The sequence below is a fragment of the Catharus ustulatus genome, chromosome W, assembly GCF_009819885.2.
Source record: "Catharus ustulatus isolate bCatUst1 chromosome W, bCatUst1.pri.v2, whole genome shotgun sequence".
NCBI classification, from domain to species: Eukaryota; Metazoa; Chordata; class Aves; order Passeriformes; family Turdidae; genus Catharus; species Catharus ustulatus.
Genome location: NC_046261.2, coordinates 121619 through 146411, shown reverse-complemented (window position 1 = coordinate 146411; position 24793 = coordinate 121619).

Here is a 24793-nt window from a genome sequence, read left to right as displayed (position 1 = left end):
AAGACATGGGTCTGTCAATGTCAAAGCTGCAGTTGCCCCGTGGACTTGCACTGGTATTGGGCACGGAACTCCCTACATAAAACAGATGTAACCAGCACTATCTGATGTGAAGAATCAAGGCAAAAAGTTTTATTTTAAAGAAAGTCCACACAGTATCATGACTCAAAAGGGAGAGTGACAAGGTCAAATTGGCAGGTGCACTGGTTTGAAAGCAAACTAGTGGGGGATCCCAAGTCAGAACTAAAATTTAATAGGAAAATCAAAATAAATGAAATAGTACAGAAATGCTGACTTAAACTGACAGTCAGAATACAACCTCACACCCTGTTTTTAAGGGTGGTGGTAGCAGTCTGATTAAATGGTGGTTGCAGTCCTCCTGGAGTGACAGATGTGTTTCTGTTGAGGCAGTGATCCTGGAGAAGGGTGTAGTTTTCCTCTGAAGGTCCAGTGGTGGTGTAGATGGGTTCGTTCTTCCTCTGGGAATCGAGTGGAAAAAGGCTGACCTGTTATTGGTTATATCCAGGTAGGAATGCTTGGTTCCTCCCCCTGGGTGGAGCATTTCACAATGAGATGATGTAATTTTATCAGTCATGCAGTGAGACTCGATGGCCCATTAACAGAAGATATCCCCCTGGAGGGAGGATGGGTCGAAGAGTTAAAGAACACTGCCTCACCTGGTTTAAATTGATGGTAATAGAATACATATTTTTAGTTGTATCTTGCATTGCAACCAAAGACAGCAGGTTAGAAATTGTGAGCAGTCACATTTTAAGAGGCTTAGCCTACATAGACACCTACCGCATGTGGCAGGACCTTTCACCCCCTGATACAGCAAAAGCTTATCTACTTTCCCACATGGTTAAGTCAGACTGGAATGATTTGTCATGTGATTAATTATTTGAGCTGAAAACTTCCTTAGCCAACAATAAGCATCCTGTCTTGGCATGAGAAAGGATGAATCAAAAATAAAGTGACTGACAGACAAGCATTTCCACAACTTTAAAAGACTACTGTGATTTTCATGAAATCAGAAATCTCTTATACACACTCTGAGTGTGTGGAGAGTTCTCCTTGACATAAAGATGTTCACGTCAAGTTACTTCCCAGGGGTTGAGAGAAATTAAAGAGATTCCCTGCACACCACTATCATTTGGCACCATTTGACAGCAGAAACCTGTCAAAGGGAGGGTCTTGTCTAAGGTCTCCCCTCTACTGAGAGGATAAAGAACTGGACACTGCACGTTTCAATATGAATCAAGCAAGTGCCACTTTATTATTCTCTTCTAACCCTAATATACAATTTCTCTACCCCTACACACAATCACACAAATATTCATTGGTAGAAGCCTTCTTGCACAAGGCAAACATGGGGACTTTTCTACTTTTCATTGGTTTCAGAGTTCCTTGGTATTCACCTATCACCTTCAGCTCTTCTTGTCTTGCCCCTTGTTTTCTTCTTAGACCGCAGCTGTTTTTCTTCTTATGTCTCTTTCAAGGGCAAAGCTACAGTCCTACCTCAGGCTTATAAAAACGTTCATATCCCTTTCCTGACTCATTCACTACATGTCCATTTTTCTCTAAAAACATTCCCATACTCTACCATTCATAACATTACATAGAAATACTTACTATCTCCCAAGTCTGAGCATGAGTTTCCAAGATCTCCAATATTTGAAGTCTTGTGACTCTGCCTTTGCAATTTCATTAAACAGTGAAAAGAGAAGGGCATTTTTTTGTGATGCAGCAAAGTGCATCACAAAAAAAAAAAAATTGAGGTGATACCTGTGGCTTGAGTCCTTTCTCTGACCCCAGGGGTAGCAGGTTTAAATCCCATTGCTGTTTCACTTGGCACAGGGATTTCCCACTGTGGAAGGGGGTTTCACAGTAACTTGGCACAGACATTTCCAGGGTGGATGTCTGTAGGTACTCTTAAAGATCTGCTTCATACAAAATTGCATAAATATTCACACCTAAGAGGGCAAGGGTGACTGCATAGAATGTCACTGTGTCACTGCAAACATCTGTGCCATCCTTGGGGCTATCAGGTGTGGGAAACCACCAACAGCCAGGAATGGGGCTTTATTAAGGTAAGTTTGCCAGCAGCCAACAGGAAGTTTGCCATCACTGCATGCTAGCCCAGTGATTCTAATGTAGATTTCTGAAACATCAAGGCAGATCTATTATTTGCCACAAAGTACTTAGATTTTATTTAAAGAAGGCTTGTGACTTTAGACTGTCTAAACTCACCAGTCAATGTGGTTTATATCTATGTGCCGGAGTTCATCTTTCTCAGTTGTCTGGATGGGGGAATTTGTGCAGAATGTGTTCCAGTTCCTTACTGGTTTTGTAATGCCCCATCCTGCTCAGCAGGTTTAGGGGAAGGTAGTTGGATTTACTCTGGGGAGTGCCCAGGAGAAACAACACAATTCTCAGGAGGTTCATTAACAAAAAACTTTTGTTTGCAAACTTTAGAGCATCCAGACAAGATAAGACACTTGGCAAGGCTTTGACTGGATTTTTTTTTTTTTTTTGTCCAGTTTACAATCTATTTCAAGAAGAAGAAGGTAGGAGAAGAAAGGGAAAGAAAAAGGAGAGGTAGATAGTCACCATCCTAGGATACAGCATGGTCTTGGTAGCTTTTAAATCCAGGGTAGTGGAATGCACCACGCAGCACACATCTCACCATCTGTCTTGGTTTAAAAGACAAATGTCTACCAAGGAAGGCAGGAACCTTCCTGGAATGGAAAGAAGACACCTCCCTCCAAATTATTATAACTTCAAAAATGATGGGGCTTCCAGGCAAAACCAATCCCAAATGGAGGGGAGGTTGCACCCACTCCTCAGCCAAGTCTCGGGTCAGTCCCAACACCTCTAATGGCATTATGCCGCAATTCCTGAAAAACCCCCAGTGGGAAAGCCCACCCTCCAGCTGAAACTCAAACCCTGAAAGGCCTCCATTGGAATGCCAGAGCTACCAGCCACCTCCCTTTGTGTCTTAATCACTGTCTATTCACCTAGAAAGGCACCCCCTTCCCCCCTTCCAGTGTCTCCCTGGTAAAAATGGAAAAAAAATCACTGAAAAACCTAAACCCACCACATCGTGCTTTTGTTGGCTCCAGTTGTTGCAAGATGTGGCATATATAAAACTTTCTTAAGAAAGGATGTTCTTTAATGTTTGATCTTTGCATACTTTCAAGCCTGAACAAAAAGAAGGGAGAATTAATCCATGAAACAGAGATCAGAGAACAAATTCTAAGTGATGTCCATGTGTTAAAAAAACAAATTACTTGTTGGCAGAATTACCTTGTTAAGGTTTAGGGCTGGACATGCTTCAGTGATCTCAGACCTAGGGGGAGTTTAACAAAGCTTGGGAAGAAGGATGTACCACTGATAGTGGGCACAAAGAATGCAGAACTTATGGGCCACAAGAACATTTGGTAGAACTCCCAAGAAAAGGAAGAAACTAATAAAGTCAACTCAGCAATTCTGCTGAAATCTGTTCCAACTGGGTAAAAGGTAATTCCGTCAGGGGGAGATCATGACCGCTGATGGACAGACCACTGACCCAAGAAACCCACTGACTCAAAAGAAGAGAAAGACTGAGCATGTGGGTTAATTAGCATGAGATGCAAGAGAATCATTAACCAATAGAAGACAGAATACTAGTTAATAAGAGGACTATGTAGCTTGTGACAAATGAACACCAGTTCCTTTATGTGAGAAATGACCCCTCACTTTTAAAATTTCAGAGGTTTCTTAAACCTTAACAAAATACAACAAAAAACTGAATAAATAAAAGGGAGGCACCAGGAGTGTGTGACCATCTACAAAATGGTTGCTCCACCTTTTAAACCCCTTGGGTTGTGTCAGCCAACCCTGGCCCCTCCCAAAGTCTGTCCATCGACTCTTCTTTGCCATCCATTGGTGAAGACTACTTTCTTGCAACTTGATTGGAGGTCAGGTGTTGTCATGCCACACCTCCTTAGCAACAAGCCTTCTCTATTCCCAACTGCCCCGTGCAAGGGGCACATGTACATGCCCTCCCTTTACAAGTCTTTTACAAACAAGGCTGTCTGGTGGCAACAATACCGAGGGGGGAAGGGGACTGGGAGAACAAGATATCTAAACAAGACCACGATAATGTAACCATACACACAATATTTATCCCTTAATTGCGAGAGCCAATCCATCACATTACCTATCTAAAACACTTTATTTGCTAAAATGTATAAATAGTAAAAAGTTTTGATAGTTGGGATGCTTGACTTGCAGAATACCACACCCAGACTTGCACAACTCTGAAATAAATAATCAATGTCTCTCTCAAGTGTGTAATTATTGACTTGTTGCACAACATGTAACAAAACCAATTTTGGTGAACAATAGTTTTTGGTGATTCAGATGGGACAATGTTTGGCCTTGCCGAGATCGACTTGCTGGTTACGAGTGCCAGGGGGGCAGCTCTCTGGAGTCCAGTGCTCACCAACCTTCTGATTGGGGACTCCATGAGTATTCTCCCCCTCCAGGAGTGGGCAAGCAACTCAAAGGTGCAATGCATGAAAAGAGAGTACAAAGGTACAAAAAGAGAGTACAAAGGGGGGAGGTGATATAATATTGTGGAATTTGTATTGTGTAGTGACAAGCCAGAGTGCCAGTTATAGCAGTTTATGACAGGAAATGGCAAGTACTCTGTTGGAGTTTAAATCAATCCATCATTAAATAATCTCTCTCATTGGCAACTGAATAGTTTCACAAAAATCTGTCTTTTGAAAGGGATAAAGCACTTCTTAGTATTTATAGCAGGATTAGGGTAATGACATAGAGGTGAAAGTTTTGGAACCCAAATTCCAGCTGCTGAAAACTTCCACTACTTCCATGTGCTTCACAAGAAATAGTTCTATTTCATGTTAATGCTCTTTACAATTACTCTTTATTATTTATTCCTTAAGATATATTAAGTAACCTTGGAACAGCTGCAGTACAAGTTGTGCTACTTCAAATATGAAGTCTATTACTGAAATTGTTCTAAATTTTGATTGCTTAAGTTTTTTACACTAGACCAGGTAATTAATTTTAAAAAGAAAAGAAAAATATTTGATGTTAGTTTAACAATACCAGTCCATTTTGTCCATCCTCCTATTATTCCATTACTTTTTCCTCTCCATCACACACACAGTTCTTTAATTTGTGAGGAATTAATTTGTGAACAAAAATGCTCAAAAAAAAGAACATTATAATTCAATTATTCAAAAGAGCATTATTTGTTATTCCATAAAATGAACCCACCATGACTGATTTCTTGAAGTCCTTTAGTATTGCTTGCTGTAAAAATCTTCTTGCCATGCTATTATGTGAAACTACAGAACAAAATACCCAACTTTCTAGAGCTATTATTTTTTTATCTCATTGCTTATGAACCCCATTGTAGCAAATGTGTCTTCCTTGAGGTAAAATGTTCTCTGTAGTAGTTTCACAGCAATATAAACAACCTTTTAAAGATGCAGTTCTTAACACAACTGATATTACATAGAAAAATTGAGTTAATTTTTTTCTAAGTTCAATTGTTGTCCCCTAAAGCAGAGTTCTTTAACCTAGTGTTCAAGAGCAAATCAACACACAGAGTAAAGATATTTGATTTTATTACCTTCCTGCAGAATAGGGTGCCAGATATCTAGCACAGCCAGCACACCTTTTAGGAAACAAGAACAGTCTTTTATACTGAAAGGTAATGAAGAGACAATGATACAGAAACAGGTGATCAATCACTCACGCTTATATAGCAAAATTCTAAATGTGATGGTCTTGGTCCAGTTCATTATACTATCATTTGCATATACAAATTTCCCTGGGTGTGTTTTTTAACATTATAATTTATTTACCAAAATATGAGTATTGGTCTAATACCGATACTCAACTGTGACGGACAAAAGACTCTCTAACAATTTAAAGTTAGAAAGGGTATGTTTATTCAGCGCTGGGCAGTAGTGTGGGGTAGCCCCCTAATACGCACTGTGAAATTACAGGTGGTCACAGAGTCTATTTATTGACAAAAGGTTTAAATAAATACATATTCATAATACCAGCCCCTCCCATCCCCTGCTTCCTATGGTAATTAGCTTGAATGGCTATTAAGCATGTGTGGTTGGCTTCTTGAATTAAGTCTGGGGTCGTTTTTGTGGGGAGGGGTCTTAGAAGGAGGAAGTAAGGCGAGTCTTCCTCGCCCTGACTTTTTTATTAATGACAATACAAATGGCTTTTGGGGCAACTCCAGTTTTGCAAAGAATGAGTTTCTGGTTGCAATTGTTCGTGTTCTTTGGACCTAACTACTAGTTTCATCCTTTCCCATTGCAAGCACAGCTGAACAAACATAAATTGACAGGCAATCAATTATTTAAGTTTCAGGTAACTATCTCAAGTCCAGTTTCTTTTAACTTTTAACTAAAATCTTAATTTCTTTAAGATTAGTGTTTCATAATAATCTAAAGTAACTTGAGGTTATATTTTCATTCTCTCAGCTACCACCAGGTTACTATTTAACCTTATACTTTATTGCAGTTTCTGCTTGAATCTATTTGAACAATCAGCTGTCAACAAAATAAGAGTTTATAGTATTCTGTTCCTGGGGACTCTTCACTGCTCCACTGCTCTGGCACCCTGTTGCCATGGTTTCAAGGTCAACCCATAGTTGCTGTGAAATTTTTGAGGAATTTTAACTTCATCTGATATCACAATGACTTCAGTAAAGCTCAAGGGTTTTTTTCTTTCATGTAAAGTATTGCATGTATATCTGATTTGTTATATTCACACAATCACAATACAAATATACTATTGCCCATATTTCCCATTTCATATGTTTGAGATTATCACTTTGTTCAGACTCTAAACAAAAATAATAAAAATTGCATACACTCACCACTGTGTATCTGGTTAGTCACCTACACAGAAGAGCTTTTACTTGTTGATAAGATCAGCTGTTTTCTAACCATTAAATCCTCTCACAGAAAAACTGTAGAAAGATATAAAACGTTATATTAGCTTCAGATGATAAGAAACCAGAGCAAAAAATCAACCATAAAATAACAACAGCTAGAGAAACACACCCAAGTTCTCAGGAGAGGAGGGGGAGAAATCAAGACATAGTTTGAGACTTTGATTTTAAAGTTGGAGTTTAAGAAGAACAAGAGGAGGTTTAAAAGGCATTCCTGGACACAGGAAGTCATGGGAACATCTACTGTGGTTGAAGAAAGTTTTTACTTTTAAAGGCAGCCTTGGTCACCTCTGCTAGAGAGATAAAAATGCCATTGTTTCTGCCCCATACATCAGTGATCTCAGGGTCAACAGCGCTGTCACATAGAGGTGACTTGGTACTTCCTGATACTTCAACCACAAAACCTCCTCAAGAATAAGTAGCCCAGGGACGATAATGTCCAATGGGAGGGGATTTGCCTATTGCTAGGAAGTCTGGATATCACAGCACAGTAAATACAAAAAATACACATTTCCCACTGATTGGAAAAGGATAATTATAGGTCCCATTTTAAAAAAAGAAAAATAAGGAAGACCAAGGAACTGTAGACTGGTCAGACTCACTGCAGTGCCTGGCAAGATCATGGAGATGCTCCTCCTGAAAACTATGCTGAAGTACAGTAATTTCATGATTATAAGCTGCACCATTTTGACTAAAATTTTGGTCCGAACCCAAAGTGCGGCTTATAATCAGGTGCGGTTTATATACGGACAAAGAAAGAAAAGTTACTGTTTTAGTTTGGAGGACAGGTGTCTGCTGAGAAAGGCAGGAGTTTCTCTTGGAAATGGAGAATGTAAACCCCCTCCCTCCAAATTATTATAATTTTGAAATTAAACAGCTCTCAGGCAAAGATATGGGAATTAGGAATAACAGTTCTTTACTAGGGAAATTAAAATAGAAATACAGTACTACAAAGAAACAAACTCCAAACCCTGACAAAGTCAGAGTACAACCTGACACCCCGTCAGGCAGGGTGTTGGTAGCAGTCCCATTAAATGGTGGCTGTAGTCCTTTTGTAGTGACAGATGTGATTCAATTGAAGCAGTGGTTCTGTAGAAGGTGTAGTTTCCCTCCGGAGGTCCAGTGGTGATGTGGAGAAATCCGGTTTTCCTCTTGAGTCCAGTGGAGAAAGGGGTTACCTTAGTGTCCCAAAACCTCTGTTTTTATCTTGGTAAGAAATGTTGGGCTCTTCCCCCTGGCTGGAGCATCTCCCAATGGGATGAAGTAATTTTATCAGTCACAGAGTGGGACTCAATGGGCCATTAGCAGAAAATAACTCCCTGGAAGAAGGATGGGTTGTGAAAAGATAAAGAACAATGCCCCGTCTGGTTTCAATGGATGGTCCATTAGCGGAATATCTCCCACGGAGATAAGGATCACTGCCCCCAATCCTCAACAGATGATGATAGATCTTTTATCACATCCTGTATTGTAACCCAAGACAGTTACTGACACCCGGACGTGCGTCTTATAATCAGGTGCGGCTTATATATGGACAAAGAACGAAAAGTTGCTGACACCCGGAAGTGCGGCTTATAATAAGGTCCGACTTATAATCATGAAATTACTGTATATGGAAAATAAGAAAGTGATTGGCGACAGTCAACATGGTTTCACTAAGAGCAGATCGTGCCTAACAATTTTGGTAGCTTTCTACAATGGGATTACAGCATTGGTAGATGAGGAAAGAGTGACTGATATCATCTATCTGGACTTATGCAAAGCATTTGATACTGTCCCACACAACTTCCTGGTCTATAAACATAGATTTGACAGATGGATGACTTGGTGGATAAGGAACTGGCCGGATGATTGCACTCAAAGAGTTACAGTCAACAGCTCAATGTCCAAGTGGAGACCAGTGATGAGTAGCATTTATTGGGGGTCGGTACTGGGACCAGCACTTTTTAACATCTTTGTTGGTGACATGGACAGTGGGATCAAGTGCACCCTCAACTGTCAAGATTGTCATGGGTCTAGGTCTTCAAAAGGCAAGAGGCAAGTTGTTGGTTGCTGTAAAGTTGTTTATTGTAATGGCACATCAGTCTCAAAAGACAGATTCACAAGTGTTAAAGTCCGTGCTAAAAGCTTTCGGCATAGAGTCCAAATTAGAAGTAGAAGCAGCTCTCTGGTGCAAGGTCCCGAAAAGAGTCAAAGTTGCAGCAGCAGCTCCTATCTTCTTCCAGGCAATGATGATGGCGGTGAGCAGAGAGGGAGAGAGAGAGACAGTCTCTCCCCAGTGCACGGATTCTTATCTACAAATTACCCAATGATCTAATAACACAAATCTGAAGCATTTATTTGAAACCTGTTAGAATTCTACTTCTATTATACAAAAGTGGTGTTAATCCTTATGCATAGCTTGCGCATATAACATCTGTTCTATCTGAAGAATGTAAGCAATATTCTTACTATATTTTTGTTATGTCTAGAACTATGTTTATTGATCTGTCACTGAAGCTTGTTTTTGAAGCTTTTTTTTTTTTACACCAGATTCTAAGGTTTTTGCTCTTTAAGACACTTAAAACATTTTCTTACTTAAACGTACTTACTTACTTAAACTTACACCTCTATTTAATGCATGAGTGGCCTAATATAATTTATCTAAAGGTTTTAATCCGATTTCTGCACTCTGATCTCTCTCTGAGGAACTGCTTTACACACTCCAACACTCAGCAAATTTGCCAGCAACACTAAGTTGCATGGTGTGGTCAACACGCAGGAGAGAAGGGATGGCATCCAGAGGGACCTGGACAGGCTTGAGAGGTGGACCTGTGTGAGCCTCATCAAGTTCAACAATGCCACGTGTAAGGTCCTGCACCTAGGTTGGAGCAATCCCAAACACAAGTACAGTCTGGACAGACAATGGATGGAGAGCAGTCCTGTGGAGAAGGATTTGGGTTTTTTGTGGACAAAAACCCCAACATGTCTCAGCGATGCATGCTCACAGCCCAGAAGGCCAGTCATATCCTGGACGGCATCAAGAGAGGCATGGCCAGCAGGTAACAGAGGTGATTCTGCCTGTCTACTCTGCTCTTGTGAGATCCTACCTGGAGTACTGCATTCAGTTCCGGGATCCTCAACACAAGAAAGATGTTGACCTGTTCGAACAGGTCCAGAGGAGGTCACTAAGTTGATCACAGGTTTGGAACACCTCTGCTATGAAAATAGGATGAGAGAGTTGGGGCTGCTCACCCTGGAGAAGACAAAACTCCGGGGAGATCTTTTGGCAACTTCCAGTACCTAAAGGGGAGCTACAAGAAAGCTGGAGAGGGACTTTTTGTAAGGGCACTGTTGTTGTAATGCTGCACCCTGATGCTTTTAGAATGGTATGTCCCTTTAACCCTGTAACCCCTGCAAGACCGATGGACTGACCCCCTGCGACGGGATTGGCAAGAAGTCAATATCCCCTCCCCCTTTCCTGACCCTTGAAACCCCCCCGAACTTCTTATCTCTGTCTTTTTCTCCTGCTCTGTCCTCATGGAAGCCTAAGAATTAAACTATCCTTGAGATAAAGAGCCTCTAATATCTCATCTGTTCTACATGATAGCACCCCAGGCCAGCTCTGCAGAGTATTTGAGGAACTGGGCAAGGCCAGGGTGTTGTATCACACTGTCATGGGGGGAGTGGGACCTTTAGACAAGGTTTATTACAGAAGTCCTTCTGCTGAGTCATGAGGTGCAGGGTGGGTTCTAATCTCCTTCTGAGAGGAGTCTAGGGGCATTTAGATAGAATCTCAGCCCCTGACTTTTCCAAAGGTTTAAGTAATTTCCTCCCACAGCATTAAAAGATGGAAAATCAGGTATATTTATAAATAATTGTTTACTATGAAAAATTATTAGACAAAATATCTTAATCAGAATTATTTACTACACAGCATAAAAGCTAAATCTACTAGTAGTATAGGATAGGATATGATAGTGCACTATAGCAAATCAATTACAGTAATTTCACAATTATAAGCCACACCATTTTGACTAAAGTTTTGGTCCGAACCCGGAGTGCGGCTTGTAATACGGAGCAGCTAATATGTGATAAAAAATTCTGAAATTTGCCAACCAGAAATGCACGCCGGCAGCGGCCCCGGCAGGGCAGCATCGGGTCAGGGGGAGCAAACGTGGCGGTGGCAGGACTGACAGTGTTGGGCCAGGGCCAGCCCGCCTGACGCCAGCAGTGCAGGCGGGGGTGAGTGAACCGGGCAGCGGCAGTCAGCCCCGAGTAGCCCCGTCGAGCGGCAGCGCCAAACTGGCTCACTCGGCCCTGTCGGCAGCCCCAAGCGGGCCGAGCCCGCTCCGAGCCGAACCAGTAAACCCCGTGATCCCGCAATTCTGTGCTAATTGGCAACTTTGTGAAAGTTGCACAGGGATCCTTGCTGCAAACGAAAGTGCGGCTAATAATCCGGTGCGGTTTATTTATGGACAAAAATCAAAATGTTGCCGACACCCGGACATGCGGCTTATAATCAGTGCGGCTTGTAATCGTGAAATGACTGTATATTAAAACAATTGTATTCAAGCTAGCAAAAAAAAACCAATTACTAAGTAGAGATTGATGTTACTCATCCATATCAACACTCATGGTCAGGCTCCTTTCTCTTAACCTCTAGGAGTATCCTTGGTGGGTGTTCCCTTCTGTCATGATTTGAAAGAAAGGCGTCTGCTAAGGAAGGTGGGAACCTCCCTTGGAATGGAAAATATGACCCCCCTCCCTCCAAATTATTATAACTTTAAAATTAAGGGGCTCTCAGGCAAAGATATGGGGAAAGGAATAACAGTTCTTTACTAATATGTATGTGCATGACAAGGCAAACAAACAAAACCAATGACAGCCACAACAAACAAAAGAAAGAATAAACCTGAAAACACAGTAAACAGTTTCTTCCTACTCTTTAAGCAATTTCCCCTTTAGTGTAGTTATGGTCACGGTCGACAGGGTCCCTGGAAGGCTCCCGACCAGGCAGGGCAGGTGCGATGACTCCCCCTTGACTGCAGCTATCTTTTCTCCATGTGGGCAATGGTGGATGCAGCTGACAGAAAGGGATGGAGAAGGGGCTTCCTTTACAAACCCCCAGGAACAGTTGATCCCGGTGCTCCCTCTGGATAGCAAAAAGGAGCTGCAACAGGGACCTCACCGTAGCAAGCTGGGAAGGCAGAGATGAGCATAGTCCTGGAGTGGTAGATGAGATATATCAGAAACTCGGCAGCTGTAACTGGAAACACGGGGAATCCAGGCAGGCATGGAGTGTGAGTTGTCGTGTAGCAAAGAAACTTTAGAGCAGTGACAGAGAAAATGGTGGAGGTTGGGCAATGGCCACCCGCATCCTGAACACAGCCGAGAGAGACTCCCTTGGAGGGGGAGGTAGCTTGGGGATTATTATGTTAGGTTTGTGAAAAACACATTTTGCTGTCCTGGTAAAATTTAAAAGGTTTAATAAAAAGACAATAGGAGACAAACATAAAGCAAAGGGTTAAAATGACTGGATGCTTGGTAAGTTGCCAGGAGCACAGACTGCTTTGGGAACTCACCTTTAAATATACTTTACAATACATCAACCTGTTGCATAGTCATAGTCCTTCATGCATAGTCAAACTTTTTCTGTGAACTGTTTAGCATGGTCACTCCTTGGGTTCGCCTTTTTAGAGCACGTGTGTTTCTTAGCTTGTGGTTTTAATCCTCTTCTTATCACCTTTTAATTTGGGTGGTGGTCCCGGTCATTTACAGCCAGTGAGTGTTGATAATTGTCGTGTCAACTGCAGGGTTCCCATCACATGTTCACGGGCTGTTATCTCAACTAAACAGGTAGTTTAAGCATACTATCTCTGAAAAAAACTTATTTCTAACTTTTGCTATTAGAAGAAAAGAAGTCTATATTCATACAGAAAAGCTATTTTAACATTATACATATAGTATTTATCCCAATATTTGCAAGAAACCAACAATATGTCATGCACTTATAACAATACCCCCCGTCTTTCTTTTTATATGTCATTTGGCTTGAGCATTATTCCTTGTTTTCCTTGAGTCCAATACTGAGTTGGTTCCTCTGGAATCCACCATGTCAGTGTTCCATTACTTTGTATCTCTTACAAGGAGTATTTCCTACTTCCTTATGAAAATTTTCCCCAGTGCAGCAGAGACATTCTTCCCCAATCACTGTTGAACTTAAAATCCACTCTTCTGGTCACCTTCCCCCCTTGGTATTTGTCTGGTTCCACTTAAGGAGTTCAATTCGGTCTAAGCTACTGCCTTTCCATGGCCATTCTTCTGACATCAGACCCCCCCTCCCTCCACAGTCCCAACAGTTGGTTACGTTAAGCTCCTTATTTTTTTCTCCTAACTCTAAAAATTGGTTCTTTCCCAGTCTCGAGATATCTATCTCTTTTTCCAGTTGTTTTTCAAGTCTTGCATAAAAATTTTGAAGTGAAATTGGCACAATTTTAGGCTGTGGTGCTATTTTTCCTTTTATATTTACTAACTGTTGTTTTACCAAATCTTGGGCCTTACTGTCAATAATATATGTGAAACAAATCCATTTTTCTCCTTTTGGACATTCACTTTCCAATTGGTTATCGCTTATTCTGAGATTTTCTGCAATCCAATATTTTTTGCCATTTTGTTCACAGGTACAGTAATTTCACGAATACAAGCCGCACGGACTATAAACTGCATCTCTGGGTGTTGGTAAACATTTCGTTCTTTGTCCATAAATAAACAGCACCTGAGTATAAGCCACTCTGTCATTTGCAGTGAGGACCCGCGTGCAACAAAGTTGCCAATTAGTAACAGAACCGCGGCATGGCGGGGTTTACTGGCTCGGCTCGGGCTGTGCAGGCTCGGTCCGCTCGGGGTTGCTGACAGGGTCAGGTGGCCCAGCCCGGCGCTGCCGCTCGGCGGGGCTACTCGGGGCCGGCTACCGCCTCTGGGCTCGCTCGCCCTGGCCCGGCGCTGCCCCGTGGTGGCAGGCGGGGGGGAGCCCCCCCCGCTCCCGCGGCGGCGGAGGTGGGCGGGGACGGAGCCCCCCACCTCCTCCCCGAGCCACGGCGATGGTGGCACGGGGCCCCCGCCTCCTCCCCGAGCCATGGCGATGGCGGCACGGGGCCCCCGCCGCCTCCCCGAGCTGCGGTGATGGTGGCACGGGGCCCCCGCCTCCTCCCCGAACCATGGCGATGGCGGCACGGGGCCCCCGCCTTTCCCCCGGGCCGTGGCAATGGAGGGAAGGAGAGAGCTCTCCCACATCTCTCCCCACCCCCTGTGCTGCCTGCAGGGAGCCAGGCTCCACCTGCGGCGCAACAGAGTAACAATTTGTAACAATCGCGAAATGCCGACTTTTACTGGCAGGTGCTCGGCTCGGCACCCTGGCTGGCACTTCTGAGGTTGTAAATGTCAGAAAATTATTCACATATTAGCCGCTCCTGAGTATAAACCGCATTTCTGGTGTGGGAGAAAAATTTTAGTCAAAATGGTGCAGTTTATATTCGTGAAACTACTGTACTTAATTTGGATGGGTTATAACAGTGGTTGTTGACATGGGTCTGTGTAATAAGGAAAGAACATCAGGTTCTTTCTATGTACAGCTTCCTGTAGCATCTGTAACATGGCCTTGCCGACCTCTGACAGGGAAAAGGCAAAAAATGAGTGACAGAAAAAGGAATAATAGAGGTCCGGTATGGCTTATACCTCCACCTCCCATGCCTATGGGGTTGCAGCCCACAGCAGGTGTTATGATCTTCTCAGTAGCAGATACAGAGGCCAATCCGGTCTTGTCCTCTATTTCCTTGTTACTTGCTGGTTTTGACACTCCTTAGCTGTAGATTCCTACTGTTTCCTCAGCTCAGGTATTCCCCAGTCAACAGGCATTAGAAACTTCCATGCACAAAATAAAGTCATTATTTCAGTGGTTCTTAGTTTTTATCTGGATAGGGACAAGATTTGGTATTCAGAACTTCCTATAATGAGACTGTTAATTGTATGTACTAGAACATCAGTTTTTCTACAATTTAGACCTTTACACTTAATTCAGTGAGTATGTCCAGTATTTAGGATGTGTGCCATTGATGGAAGTTGTTATTTGGGTCCTCCCAATTCGTTACCAACTGGTCCTCACTTAAGAGTCAATTTGGTGTCACCGGGTTCAGATGTTATAGTCCACTCCTTAGGTTTCTTCACAGATCTTTTGATTCTGCTAGTGTGGATCCACTCGCATTCCCTGGTCTGGATAGCAGCTTCAGTTGTCAGCAGTACCTGAAAAGGGCCTTCCCAGTGTGGGGTTAAAGATTGTTCTTTCCATGTTTTCACCAGTACCCATTCCCCTGGTTGGATATTGTGGATTTTAAAATCTAGGGGTGTGGTTTGAGGGATTATCCCTTTTGACGGCAAATTTTCAAGGGTTTTTGCAATTGTGTTGACATTAACACTCTTTTCCCCTACTTCATAGGTGGCAGTTTCATGTTGGGTGGTCAGAAAGGGTAACCCAAACATCATTTCATAAGGTGACACTCCTAGGTCAGACCTAGGTTGTGTTTGGATGCTCAATAAAGCCGAAGGTAAACATTTTACCCATGACGTGGATTTCAATCATCAATTTTGTTAGAGTTCTCTTTAAAGTCTGGTTCATCCTTTCTACCCGACCTGAACTCTGTGGTTGCCATGGGGTATGTAATTTCCACTTTATTCCCAAGGTTTGAAATATTAATTGTAGGAATTTTGATGTAAAATGTGTTCCTTTGTCCGAGTCTATTCTATAAATCATTCCATATCTGGGAATAATTTGTTCCAAAAGGGTTTTACAGACCACATTAGCTGTCGCTCTGACAGTGGGAACAGCTTCCACCCAATGAGTTAGATGGTCTGTTATTACTAATAAAAACTTCCATTTCTGTACTTGGGGAAGTTCAGTGAAGTCCACTTGAATACTTTGAAATGGTCAGAGTGCTAACTCACGGCCTCCAAAGGTTGTTTTTCTCATTACATTTTTATTTACCTTTTGACAAATTATACAGCTTTCAGTTACTTGTTTTGGTAATCCAAAAATCCCAATATACCCGTAATTCCTTAGGAAGTGATCACACAGAGTTTGAGTACCCCAATGAGTTTTTTGATGCATATTTTCTAATATTTTTCTAGTAAGTGCCTTTTTAAGTAATTGCCTGCCATCGGAAAGTTTCCATTTCCTGATTCATCTGACTTTCCCCCTATCCTACTTAATTCCTTTTCTTCTGCTTCACTGAATTTTGGATTTTCTAATTCTTCCCTTTTTGGAGTCGAAATTAGCATAATCTTCTCGACCCTATTTTCTGCTGCATCTTTATCTTCTTGATCTGCCAAGTTATTTCCCCTTATTGCTGAAGTCATTCCCTTTTGATGTCCCTTGATATGTACCACAGCTATTTCCTCAGGAAATTTTAATGCTTCTAAAACTTCCAAAATGAGGCCCTCATGTATTAATCCCTTTCCTTTTGAATTGAATAACCCCTTTTTTTCCCCAAAATTTTCCAAAATTGTATACTACCCCAAAAGCATATCTTGAGTCAGTATATAGTTCCCGTTTTATGTTTTAAATAGTCCAATGCTCTTTTTAGAGCATATAATTCACAGATTTGAGCTGACCAATTGGAAGGTAGTTGTCCTTTTTCGATAGTTTGCATATTTTTTTCCATCAATTAAAGCATATCTTGACATCCTTTTTCCTTGTAAGCATCTGGAGGAACCATCAACATATATTCTTTCCCCTTCCAAGAGGGTCTGTTCTGCCAGATCTTCTCGAATCTTTGTTTGGTATTGGATAATTTTAAAGCAATTATGTGTCAAATCACTTTTTGGTTCTCCATATAGAAATTGAGTTGTGTTTAAACTTTTATTTATCTCTAATGTTAAATCATCACTGTCTATTAAAATTGCTTCATATTTTAACATTCTAGAATCTGTTGACCATTTTTCAGCTTTCTGGTTTAACACATTTTGGACTGCATGAGCTGTACACACAATCAGTTTACTTCCAAAAGTAAACTTACAGCTTTCCTTCACCAGAATAGCAGTGGCTGCTATAGCTTGGATACATACTGACCAGCCATGGCTTACTGAATCCAACATTTTTGATAAATAGGCAACTGGTCTTTTCACTCTTCCCCATTCCTGATTCAGAACTCCATGAGCTGCCCCATTTTCCACATTCACATACAAATGAAAGGGTTTTTCCAATGAGGGTAAGCACGAAGTCAGTACTGAGGCTAATTTTAACTTCAGTTCTTCACATTTACTATTATCTTCACTAGTCCACTTTACATTATCTCCCTCAGTCAATTTTCCCTACAAAAACTTTACTGCCTGTGTGTACCCTTCAATCCATATTCTACAATAGCCCAATAATCCAAGTAGCTTTCTAATTTCCCTTTTTGAAGAGGGAGGAGGAAGAGACAAAATTCCTGCAATCCTTTCGGGGTTTAGCTTTCGGCTACCCTTGCTTATTAAATGCCCAAGATACTTTACTTCTGATTCCACAAATTGTAATTTTCCTTTTGATACTCTTAATCCCTTTTCCCTGAGAAAATTCAAAAGTTTTATAGTAGCCTCCCTAACTTTAACTTCAGCTTCCCCGGATAATAAAAGATCATCCACATATTGGATAATTTTTATTTCAGGAGGAGTGGGGAAGTTTTGTAATATTGCTTCTAAAGTTTGTCCAAATAAGTTTGGAGTTTCTGTAAAACCCTGTGGTAATTTTGTCCACCTTAGTTGCTGCTTTCTCCCAGTTTTTGGATCTTCCCATTCAAGTGCAAAAATATCCTGGATTTCTTCTGCTAATGGGCATGCCTAGAAAGCATCTTTGAGGTCCACCACACTAAACTACTGATGCTGGGGTGGGACTTTACTCAGAAGGGTATAAGGGTTTGGTACCACAGGATAATGGATCTGAGTTCTCTTGTTAACCTCCCCTAAGTCTTGTACTAATGTATATTTCCCATCAGGTTTTTTACTGGCAGAATAGGGGTATTATGAGGAGACATACAAGGTTCCAATGTCCCATCCTTTATTAGTCCCTCTATCAATGGCTTTAAGCCTTCTCGCCCTTCTAAGGATATAGGGTACTGACGTACACGTATGGGACATTCTTCTCTCTCAGTTGTGGCCCTTATGGGGTCAATATCCATCCCCCCCCATTTCCTTCCCCAGTCCACACTTCTTTATTTATTTTATCCTCATCCTCTTGGTTAAGTTTTAAAATTTTAGCTTCCATTTTCCCTTCTTCTGGTATCACCCCTATTCCTAGCTTTACCTGTAAATCCCTCCCTAATAAGTTGCTGCCTGCCCCAGGAACCAATAAGACATCTCCCAGCCAAATTTTTGTTTCCCCCTCAATTATTACATCTTTAATGATAGGCACTGTGAAATCTTCTCCTTTTGCCCTTGTTACTTGTGCAGTGTCTTTACTTATATTGCAGCCTTTTGGGGTTTTTAATAGGCAGGTTCTTTCTGCCCCTGTGTCAACCACAAATTCTAATTCCTCCCCCTGAGGACCCACTTTTAAAGTTATCACAGGTTCTAGATGGTATTTGTCCCCCAGAAAATAGAGCCTATGACTCCCCTATTCTTCTTCTGAACCCATCTCCCAGAAGATTTTAAGATTCCTTTTTTTTGTGAGGACACTCTTTCTTGTAGTGCCCCTCCTTCCCACAGTAAAAGCAGGCATTAGAATGCCCCTGAGATTTTGCTTGTACTGGGATTCTCTTTTTTCCTTTAAGACCTGATCGTTTAGGAGTGGTGTTTGGGGGCTTCAGATTTCTCTGGAAATTACTTTCTCTCATAGTGGCTACCATAACTTTTGCTTCTATTTTGGTTTTTTCTTCATTTCTCCAGATATAAACCTTTTGAACTTCCCTTAATAATTCATTTAATGATCTATCATGCCAGTATTTTATTTTCTCCAGCTTTTTTCTACTATCTGGCCAGGCATGAGTGACAAAATTAACTCTTAATAGAGCTTGTCCTGGTATTGTATCAGGATCTATTCCAGAATATTGTTTCATACTTTTCCGAAGAAGTTCCAACCATTCTGTTGGTGTTTCATCTTTTCCTTGCTGTACTTCAAAAGTTTTTTTTGACATTTTGCACTTGGGGTGCTGGTTCCTTTATTCCTTTGATTATCAAATTACGATAATCATTCATATGTTCTCTCCCTGACTCCTCATTTTGATTCCAATTAGGAGGTACTATTGTCATTTTCTGGTCCCCCGGTGGTCCTTGCTGGTTTTCCCTTTCCCAAATCTCTATTCCAGCATTTCTAATCATCTGTCTCTCATCTGGGGAAAATATTATTGTCATTATTGATTGCATCTCTTCCCAAGTAAAAATATTTGGGCCTAAAAATTGGTCTATTTGTTCAGCTGTATCTATGGGATATTCTAATAATCCTTTAATTTCCCTTTTAAATTCTCTAACTTCTGAAGAATTTAAAGGGGAGTTAACAAAACCTGTTCCACCTCCTCCCATAGGAACTTCTTGTAATGGGAATATATTAATTTTTTCTCCCCAATCTTTTTGTTTACTGTCCCTTATATCCCTCTTTTCTAGTTTCGGGGAAGTATCAGAGGAAGTCTGCCGTTTAACGGAACTTCTTGTATTTTGGTATGGCCCTTCCCCTTTAAGAGAAGAGGCGTCTTGGACATCGAGGCAATCCTTGCTAAGGGAACAGTGACAAGGGCAAGCGAGCCTGAGTCCTCTGAGGATGAGGAGGGGGTGTAGGCGGGGACTGCTACCGGAACCACCGGCGGGGCAGAGCCTTCCAGCGGAAACCAGACTGGGGCACTGACAGCCACATGGTTCTGAGCGGCGGTTTCCAGCGTGGACAAAGCAGCTGGACCGGGGACAGCCGGGAACGGGGCAGCAGGGATGGGAATGGAGCTACCAAGCTCAGGACAGGAGGGCATCTGGCTGCACTTCTCTTATCCGAGGGTTTCTCTAGGAGGGGCAAGAGATACCGTAAGATTTGGGCTTATAAAAGAAGGGGCTGTGGCAGCTGCTAGCGCTCTCTCTCGCGCTCTCTCTCTCTCTCTCGGCTTCGGAGGAGAACGGTCGGAGCTGCTGCTTAGAGGAGGGAATTCGCTGCCACCGCTGTAACCCAGCCCAGTCCTTCTTCTACCATGGGGTGAGCCTCTGCTCGTGAGAGCAGCCACTGAACTGGAACCTTAGTAACACCTACCACACTAAAGAGGGGCTTTTCACCATCTGCTCGGGTGCCTCGGGAAACCCTGGGATCCTGATCCCGCCTTTCCCTGCCCTGATCGTGGCAGGGCTGCCACTGCCCTGCCCCCGCTGCTTCTTCGGCACTGCTCTGGGTTTTCGCTACACTGTAGGCCTGCACTCCCTGCCTACTGAGACGTCCTGTGGTTCCCACTACAGCTGCAGACCTTCTGATACATCTCGTCCATCACCCGGGGTTTTTGCTCATTCCTGTTGTTTCAGCTTGCTGGTCCCAAGCGTCCTGCTGGGGCACTGGGATCCACTGCCCCAGGGGGGTTGTGAAGCAAACCTTTCTTCTATCCCTTCCCGTCCTGGTCAAGTCTGCTGTCCTGGTTTAGAGGACAGGTGTCTGATAAAAAAGGCAGAAGCCTCTCTTTGAAATGGAGACTGTAAACCCCCTCCCCCCAAATTATTATAATTTTGAAATTAAGGGACTGTCAGGCAAAGATATGGGTATTAGTAATAACAGTTCTTTACTAGGAAAATTCAAGTAGAAATACAGTACTACAAAAACCAAACCCCAAACACTGATAGAGTCAGAGTACAACCTGACACCCCATCAGTGAGGGTGTTGGTAGCTGTTGTGACCCACTACTCAAGATGTATTAAGAATGGTATGTCCCTTGACTCCTGTGACCCCTGTAATACCTATGGACTAACCCTATCTCCTCTGCTTTACCTTATTGGCAGGATACCAATCCCCCCGCCTCTTCCTGACCATAGAAAAGACCCCAGTCCTTGGGAAACTTCCTCTTTACCCCCTGGAAGCCATGAAGAAATACACCACGGAACCCCCTGGGAGAAAAGAGCCTCTGTATCTTTCACCCTTGTTCATGCTGCTCTGGTCCCAGGCTTGCCCTGCTACAGATTTACCAGGGTGTGGGGTGAGTCTCGGACAGAAGTAGCAATTGGCAGACCAACGTGGGGCTTTTCACTAGAGAGCCCACACAAGTGACTGGGAGTCCTATTACAGAAATTCAGTAAGTCCACGGGCAGGTCAATTACCCTGAAGGCAAAAAACTGCTTTTACAGTAATTTCAGCTTGCAGGGACAAAATTGCGAACTCACCTAGCCCAGGGCAAGCAATTTCTGAACGGGGACCTAATCTACAGCCAGTACCCGCTGGAGAGGGTGAGTAACCCCACGCAACAAAACACTCGCAGCTCCCTCTGTGGGGGGGGGTCACAGGTGTTCGTTTGTGTGGCAACGGAGTGCTGGGGGGAGCGAGCTCAGAGTGTGCACGGTGGCCCGGGGCCGGACCACGCGCAGAGATTGGTAGAGACACGCAGGCACAGGGCGTGTGAGCGGCCTGGAGCCAGTCCGCCATGCGGGAGGCTTTGCACACCAGGATCAGTCCCAGAAGCGGCGACAGCACCCCTGCAGCAAGCATGGTCTCCCGGCAGGGGAGGGAAAGACGGCGAACAGCGGCACCCCCTTCCTTCCTCCCTGCAACGAGCAGGAAAGACCAAAAGCCGCATTTTTCTGTGTTTTAACTGTGGATTAAGGGTAGATATTAGAGCAGATTGCTTTGAAAAATGGGCATACAACAGTCCTCTCTTCAAAAGAGCATGATTTCCCAGATTAGGGAAATCTTAAATTCTGGAGATGTTATAATCTCTAAGAAAAGATTATTTCATTTTGCTAGCTGGTTGTCTGTGGAAAAATCAGATCTTAATTTGGAAGATATGAATTCGGATCTATTTTGGAATGAAATTGGAGATTTGTTAACATTAAAAGTGGAAAACGGAGATGAAAAAGTCTCTATATTCCTCCCAATATTTTTACAAATTAGGAAACTTTTACTTCAAACAGAAAACAACAGACAGTAGCAGCAAAGCACCCCGGATTCCCCTTCCCTTTCTCCAAAACCTTCTAACCTAGAACTGGAGGGGACTCTTGGGTCACCCCGGGATTTGCAGGGCACTTGGCTAGACTGTAGCAACTCTGGGCCCCCAAGTCCTCCCCAGCACCCTGGATCTGATGATGTGTCCAGCCCTGGAAGTCAAAACCTGGAAGAAAATGATATACCATCAGCAGTTCCAGTGGTTTTTCTTGGTAGGAAAAACAGCAAGAGAAGTTACTAGTCTTTGTCCTATCAAGATAAAAAGGAAATTTGTAAAGTCCAAAGAGTTTGGCAGAAGCAGTGAGATTTTTAAGGGCATGATGCAAACAAAATTTAGTTCAAATGAGATGGTACCCAATGATACTAAGGACTTGTTCAGATGTCTGTTAACTCTCTCAGAGTATGATCTGTGGCAAAGATCTTTAAGAGTGCTTCTGCAGGAGCTTCAACAAAGCCCCAATAGTGCAAAAGATGAGGATGATAATGATATTACACATGAACACCTGTGTGCAGAAGGCGAATGGCATTGCCCAGAGAAACAAAAATGGGTATTAATCAAGTTTGTTTTGGATAAGATCTGCCTGGTAGCAGAAAAAGCCTTCAATCAATTACCTACTATTGAAGTTAAAGGTAGCTATGTTAATATTAAACAGTTTCCTTCAGAAAATTTCTTGCAGTTTCTGGACTGTCTTCGTGTGCAGGTGGAAAGACAGGTACCAGACCCAGTCGTGCAAGCTGAATTGATCAAGGAGATGATTCAGAGGAATGCTAATGAAGCCTGCCTCAGGGTCATATTTAACCTTCCCCTCGAGCCACCACATAGCTTAGCACAGATGATTGAAGCCTGCACCAGAAAAGCAGAACTGTTCAGTGCACCAGAGAGGAACCCAGGACCAGCACAACCAAAGTCGACAGCAGCTGTAACACCAGGAACAAGAAAACAACCGGTGCCGACACAGGAGCTGCAGCATGTCACCTGCTTCCAGTGCAAGAAGACAGGACATTATGCAAGAGACTGTCCAAACAACCAGAAACAGAAGAAGACCAACAAACAAAAAAACTAGGTTTACAGTGCGTGCCTGCCATAAATACAATAACGCGCAAAGATATAAATACAGCGGGCTCCACACTGGCAAAAGCCTCTCTCTTCAAAACAAAGGGGGAGGATGGGACAAATGGTGTGGGACTTCAAGATAACATAAATGTCAAATGTTGAATTAACAAGGTTTGGCAGCCTCTTGGTTGTTTCAGGCTTTTAACTACAAAATGTTTTCATTTCAGGTCAGCAGAGCGGACAATTATTACAGTGGACCCGCCTAACACTTAAGTGGACGTGACGTTATTGCATATGGAATTGGACAGTGAGTATTTTGTTATTGGGGACACAGCACATACACCCCTGGAGATTGAGTAACTACCCATGTCCTTGAAGGGAAGCATCTCCTGCCTCATTCTCCTAGCACGCTGCCCTCAACCACCATTCTACCTGGTCAAGGGGCAAATCCTCGCCCAGGCCATTCCTGTTCCAAAGGAAATCACAGTAGAAGGAAAATCACCTGAAGTCTATTAGGCAGAAGTGGTAGGTGAGAACAAACCATCTCTGGCTTGCAACCTGACCCGTGTTTCAGACCATGTCCATGTGGAGGGGGTGCTGGACACAGGGGCAGATGTGACGATCATACCCGAAAGAATGTGGCTGTCACATTGGGAATTGCAACCCGTGGTAGGCAAAATCCAAGGTTTAGGAGGAGTCAAATTGGGAAAGATATCAAAAAGCATTGTACAAATTGAGGGGTTGGATGGAAAAGTGGCTAGTGTCCGTCCATTTGTAACAGACTATAAGTGCCCCCTGTGGGGAAGAGATACCATATCCCAGTGGGGAATGAGAATGATTTTTCCTAAAACTCCCCAGGATTTTTAAAGACAACCACTGAGGAGCACCCTGCCCAAAAATTGACATGGCTGGATGATTCCCCAAGATGGGTAGCTCAATGGTCGATGAGTAAGGAGAAACTCAAGGCGCTGGAGGAGCATGTAGCAGAGCAATTGGCAAAAGGTCACATAGAAGAAACTACAAACCCTTGGAATTCCCCGGTGTTTGTAATTAAGAAACCAGGGAAGGATAAATGGAGGTTGTTACATGATCTCCAGGAAATAAACAAAATTATAGCTGACATGGGATCGCTTCAACCAGGGATGCCCTCCCCAACGATGCTTCCTCAAAATTGGAAATTGGCAGTCTTAGATATTAAGGACTGTTTCTTTCAAATCCCTTTACACCCAGCAGATGCTCCACGGTTTGCCTTCTCTGTTCCTACCATCAACAGAGAAGCCCCAATGAAGCGCTACCACTGGAAGGTACTCCACAAGGCATGAAGTGTAGCCCATTCATATGCTAGTGGTACGTGGCCTCATTGCTGTCCCCGGTGCATGCTCAGAGAAAGGAAGCTATCATCTTACATTATGTAGATGATTTGCTCGTGCGTGCCCCCAATGACTCTATACTCCAACACACACTTGACCTTGTGGTTAAGGTTTTAACCTCTGCTGGATTTCAATTGCAGGAGGATATATCCAAAGGATGCCACCTTGGAAGTACCTGGACCTGGAAATCACTGCAAGGACCATTGTCCCTCAGAAATAGGACATTAATTGTAATCCAAAGACCTTAGCAGATCTCCATTCCT